General features: G+C 42.6%; 1 pseudogene; it reads right to left on the bottom strand.

Annotated features, from left to right (window-relative positions):
* Window positions 1–5,254: 5,254 nt before the first annotated feature.
* Window positions 5,255–5,372, bottom strand: LOC132608580 (5S ribosomal RNA; annotated as a pseudogene).
* Between the last annotated feature and the right edge of the window lie 939 nt (window positions 5,373–6,311).

Here is a 6,311-nt window from a genome sequence, read left to right as displayed (position 1 = left end):
TGTTATTATAACCATGCATTCACTTCTTCGGGTGTCTCTCAAAAGCCAAAACCCTTTTGCATATTTGCACAATCATGCTTATTCTTTCCCAATTTACATTCCTATTTGGTGTCACTACCCTCCAGTCCCATTTATCAAAATCTAGTTTTGAACCCTTTACATTCATCTTTTGGTCCACACTATCATGCTCCATTATTTCTGTCTACTTGCTTTCGAGGTTTGTCCAAGTGGTCCTCTACCTCTACCGTCATCCTAAACCCTTTCTCGAAAGCTCTATTTGACCCTCGTTAGCAACATATTTCCCTTGCTCACACTTCTCCTTTCCTCAGGGCATCCTAATCTTCTTACCCTTGTACAATCACTCTCTTCTTTTCCCTGACGTTATTGCATCAAGCTTATCCAACTCTAACCTTTAGAGAAAATAATGTCAACTTGCCCTGTAGCACTTGCCACTTGAACTTTAATACCCTATTCAATCAGTACCTTTAACATATCGCTACGTTGAGTATCGGGCCACACCTAATGATTAACTTAACCGCGCTTAAAATATTGTGTACACATTTTCTTAACATCTTACTTATCAAGTATCCCCAATACTACTTAAATTCGTCCTAATTCTGTAGCTGTAATACGTCTTCTCTCTCTTTGCCAAGCCGGTTCGCCTTATCTCTCGCAATCATTTAGAGTCTCCAACCGTGCGTTTCACCAGCTTTTAACTTCCCTCAAGCTATTCTAGTTCCTCCTCCTTCTCTTATTTATGGATCCGTAGGACTTTTTAGCACACTTCCCAGGGGGTCACCCATCCTAGTACTACTCTCGCCCAAGCATGCTTAACTTCGGACTGCTGATGGGATCCAGTGCGTTAAGGCTGGTACGATCGCATCCATCCTGTTGTGTGGCCTTTATCGCATGACCGAAACATGTTAAAGTTCTAGCGGGTGCCAATACAATTCCTGTAGTGCATCTCCCTCCGGGTTGGAAAGGTTCTTCACTCTCTTAACCGAGCAAATGCTGGCTTAGCCTTCGGAACTCCCAATAAAAACTACCAATTAACACACACGACTGTCTTCCATTCCTAAATTTAAGATTCCTAGTGGTGACCAAAGCATATTAGTCGCAGTTATCCATAAGTACTTTGGTTATCGGTTCCTGTAAAACTCCCAGTTATCAACTATTAATGATACCCTGTAATAATTGTATGCATATAAGAAATTTTAATAAATGACTCATATACCTTTAGCCGGCCTGTCCTGCTCTTGGTCTGGAGGGCTGTAAAGTGAATTATCCTCCTCAGCGTCCTCTCGCCATCTACTAATCTGGCCCTCCTCATCTCCCCCATCCGAATCCGAGGGGTATGAATATCCTGGCAACTTTTGATTTACCGAAGGCCAAGATAAAGGGCTAGAATAATCAGTAACACTCATAGGCGTAGCTGCCCTAACATAATGCTCCACCATATGAGAAGCTGGAGGGGTCAACTCCGGTACAGCCTCGGGAGCCTCCTCCACCGGCGTCTCATATGAACCCTCAGACGGGTCCGTCTCATATCTATCTTTAGACGGGTCCTCCTCCAAGGAAGTCAAGAACTCTGGGGGAATCGTCTTGGGGTCCTCGGAAGGGTCTGTCTCAATAGAATAGCTAGGACTGGTCCTGCTCGGTCCTAAAATCTGGGGTCCCGAATCCACCCTGGGAGCCTTCCTGGCACCCCTACTCTCTGAAGCCGATCTCTTCATCACTCGTCAAACTCCTCCTACCTATAGGGAAAGAGGGTCAGAAACGATCTTTAGTAGACTCTGGCTCTGTCGCACGATCAAAGATAGAAGGAAAGGTCAATGATTCCTAGATGCCCCACAGCTTCGTTTTTATAAATGTGGCCGACTTCATACCTATAAACATGATTCTGACAGACACGGTCTGTAGACAACCCTAGCATGAACTGCTCTGGTACAACTTTTTTCACGACCCAACCTAACGGGCCGTGATGAGTGACCGACCACTACTGATCTAGCACCCCCAAAGTTGTACTTTCCATATACAGAATAACCTCGCAGCCCATTTCTAACTTATATCTGAATGATAGCATCTACTGTAAAATTAATACAACAAACTCTACCTCAATAGCTCATAAACAGTCCACATGGATATATACGTATAGGCATCCGTGCATAGGATGACAACGAAGTCCAACATGGCCACTACATGTAATGTACATAAAATAAGAGACCACAAAGCTACATGACGCTCCCACTATATGCAACTGTCTACAGACCTCTATGGAATGTAAACTATAGAAAAAGACAGGACAAGGCCCTGCCATACCCACATATCTCCATAACAAAATAGCATAAAAAAAAGAGTTGCAGATCCAGATCAATGGAGCGCACTGACTGCAGCTGAGAGGAGGTCCTACTGGTCTGAATCGGCTGGCTGGCTACCTGATCCTACAGGCATGCATGCAGCATCCACAAGAAAGGAATCAGTACGAATAATGTACTGAGTATGTAAGGCATGAATAATATTGTAATAATAAACGTGAAACACAACATGAAGTAAAAAGATAACATGTACATCTGATTGCCTCTAAAGGCGGATGTCATACATGCTACTTTTATCTTCTATTAAACAACATTACAAATACATACAAGTAAACTTCCCGACCATATAGGTACGGTGTTTTGCTGCTCGGCCATTTAGGCACAGTGTTATCATCATTAGCCTGCGTCCGGGCCTCCCACGTCTGGGGCGTAAGTTGCCCACTGTAGTGGTGTGTCTGCCTGGCCGCCTATTGGGCGGCGCGGTGTTATTAAATACATACATAATTATAAAGCATGCATGAGAGCCCAAGTAAAATCTACAGAAGTGACGTAAGGTCAGTAACCTCCGATTTATATTATGGAATAATCATCATCGCTATATCCCACCTCGAAGGAACAATTCATTAGGTGAGATCAAGAACAATGACCAATTCAAGAAAATAATGAAATAAACTCGATAATCTCATAATAGAATTAAAATCATAGCTTTGGAACTTCTAAAACTAGACTCATCATCCTCATTATCTTCATAAAGCATACTCATCTTTAGAGTCATAAGAAACTCTTGGAGTCATGAATCTCTAACTTTTGAGGATAAGGACATTATGGAAGACATATATGAATACACAAAAAAGGAGTCATGCCTTTAGAAAGAAAGGGACCAGCCTTAACATACATTTCGGTCTCCTTAGTGACTCAACGGTTATCCTTCCAAGCTCGTAAATCTACATATAAACCATTCGTACTATTGTTAGACTTAAAGTCATACCTACCCCATAATATACTTATTTCCAACATGTTTCTCCTGATACAGATACATTCTCCTAATACACTCTCGACATATCAGTGCATTTTGAACCTTGGCTTTATCGCGCTAATACACTCCTTTATTTGGAATTTTAGGAACGTCATAATTCATCCCAGGACTAAGTCTGCTCTTCCCCCCTTTTTAAGGATGTTCTTATACATTGATAACCTTTGAATAGTAATCATCTTTGATAATCACCTAGTCTACCTTAACGATCCTTCCACTTCTCAGTTCTTTATAATGTCGGAGTTTTTATTTACGCGTGGTTCGACTTATTTCCCTTTCTGCTAGTTGAGGTCTGGTATTGAATCAAATGCTTATACATATCCGATCAAAAGTAGGTGCCTCCTTTGTTGTCTTTCCACTTCTACCTTTTATGACGAGTAATTCCCTGGGTTAGTGAACTAATGGGGACAAGGGAATTCATTAAGCCCCTTTATGGAGTGTCCGATTATACCTCGCTCCTTTAATCCTAGTCTTTTCACATGACCATCTTCTTAACACCCTTGAAATTCTTCTTGCTCTGGGTTACCTATTTCGATTTTCGTCTATATTATACCGTTAAAGTTAATATTCCATATCCTTTCATTTGCTTAGCTCATGTGTCCCGTAACTCTCCTTACGTATTTGTCGGCATCGCAGCTATGCATCGTAGTTCTTCCAATGTCCTGCCGCTTCTGGTTCTTATCATGACATCCTTACAAAGTACACTCTTTCCCTCCTTCTTTTGGTCAAACCTTCATCTTTGTTTTTGTCACTACGGCTAGTTCATATTTATAGATATTCCCTATGCATTATTACTTCCTTTATAATTGAATCTCTATACTCCTTACAGAGGTTCTTATCCCCTGTCACTAATATATTGCCTCCTAGTCAGCTTTGTTAACTTATTATCCTTTCTCCTGTCCGTGGGGATTGCTCGACTTCCTTCAACCCATCCGGTAGTGTACCCTTCGTACTTCCATCCTCAGGGGTTTTGAGCTCCTTTACTCCTAAAGGCTCCTTTACTCCGAAGTGCTATTCTCCACTTGCCATTTTATAACATTGGCCTTGGAGTTCGTGGAATATCCTTTCAGAAGTGCAAACACATTTTATCTCTAAGTCATCTTTTGGAAGGGCTTCTCCATTTCTGAGCTACTTGTGGCATGTTATTATAACCATGCATTCACTTCTTCGGGTGTCTCTCAAAAGCCAAAACCTTTTTGCATATTTGCACAATCATGCTTATTCTTTCCCAATTTACATTCCTGTTTGGTGTCACTACCCTCCAGTCCCATTTATCAAAATCTAGTTTTGAACCCTTTACATTCATCTTTTGGTCCACACTATCATGCTCCATTATTTCTGTCTACTTGCTTTCGAGGTTCGTCCAAGTGGTCCTCTACCTCTACCGTCATCCTAAACCCTTTCTCGAAAGCTCTATTTGACCCTCGTTAGCAACATATTTCCCTTGCTCACACTTCTCCTTTCCTCAGGGCATCCTAATCTTCTTACCCTTGTACAATCACTCTCTTCTTTTCCCTGACGTTATTGCATCAAGCTTATCCAACTCTAACCTTTAGAGAAAATAATGTCAACTTGCCCTGTAGCACTTGCCACTTGAACTTTAATACCCTATTCAATCAGTACCTTTAACATATCGCAACGTTGAGTACGGGCCACACCTAATGATTAACTTAACCGCGCTTAAAATATTGTGTACACCTTTTCTTAACATCTTACTTATCAAGTATCCCCAATACTACTTAAATTCGTCCTAATTCTGTAGTTGTAATACGTCTTCTCTCTCTTTGCCAAGCCGGTTCGCCTTATCTCTCGCAATCATTTAGAGTCTCCAACCGTGCATTTCACCAGCTTTTAACTTCCCTCAAGCTATTCTAGTTCCTCCTCCTTCTCTTATTTATGGATCCGTAGGACTTTTTAGCACACTTCCCAGGGGGTCACCCATCCTAGTACTACTCTCGCCCAAGCATGCTTAACTTCGGAGTGCTGATGGGATCCAGTGCGTTAATGCTGGTACGATCGCATCCATCCTGCTGTGTGGCCTTTATTGCGTGACCGAAACATGTTAAAGTTCTAGCGGTTGCCAATACAATTCCTGTAGTGCATCTCCCTCCGGGTTGGAAAGGTCCTTCACTCTCTTAACCGAGCAAATGCTGGCTTAGCCTTCGGAACTCCCAATAACAACTACCAATTAACACACACGACTGTCTTCCATTCCTAAATTTATGATTCCTAGTGGTGACCAAAGCATATTAGTCGCAGTTATCCATAAGTACTTTGGTTATCGGTTCCTGTAAAACTCCCAGTTATCAACTATTAATGATACCCTGTAATAATTGTATGCATATAAGAAATTTTAATAAATGACTCATATACCTTTAGCCGGCCTGTCCTACTCTTGGTCTGGAGGGCTGTAAAGTGAATTATCCTCCTCAGCGTCCTCTCGCCATCTACTAATCTGGCCCTCCTTATCTCCCCCATACGAATCCGAGGGGTATGAATATCCTGGCAACGTTTGATTTACCGAAGGCCAAGATAAAGGGCTAGAATAATCAGTAACACTCATAGGCGTAGCTGCCCTAACATAATGCTCCACCATATGAGAAGCTGGAGGGGTCAACTGCGGTACAGCCTCGGGAGCCTCCTCCACCGGCGTCTCATATGAACCCTCAGACGGGTCCGTCTCATATCTATCTTTAGACGGGTCCTCCTCCAAGGAAGTCAAGAACTCTGGGGGAATCATCTCGGGATCCTCGGAAGGGTCTGTCTCAATAGAATAGCTAGGACTGGTCCTGCTCGGTCCTAAAATCTGGGGTCCCGAATCCACCCTGGGAGCCTTCCTGGCACCCCTACTCTTTGAAGCCGATCTCTTCGTCACTCGTCAAACTCCTCCTACCTACAGGGAAAGAGGGTCAGAAACGATCTTTAGTAGACTCTGGCTCTGTCGCACGATCAAAGAGAGAAGG

This window comes from Lycium barbarum, chromosome 8 (assembly GCF_019175385.1).
Source record: "Lycium barbarum isolate Lr01 chromosome 8, ASM1917538v2, whole genome shotgun sequence".
Taxonomy (NCBI): Eukaryota; Viridiplantae; Streptophyta; class Magnoliopsida; order Solanales; family Solanaceae; genus Lycium; species Lycium barbarum.
The sequence above is the reverse complement of the archived record's forward strand: the minus strand, read 5'-3'. Positions and strand labels throughout refer to the sequence as shown.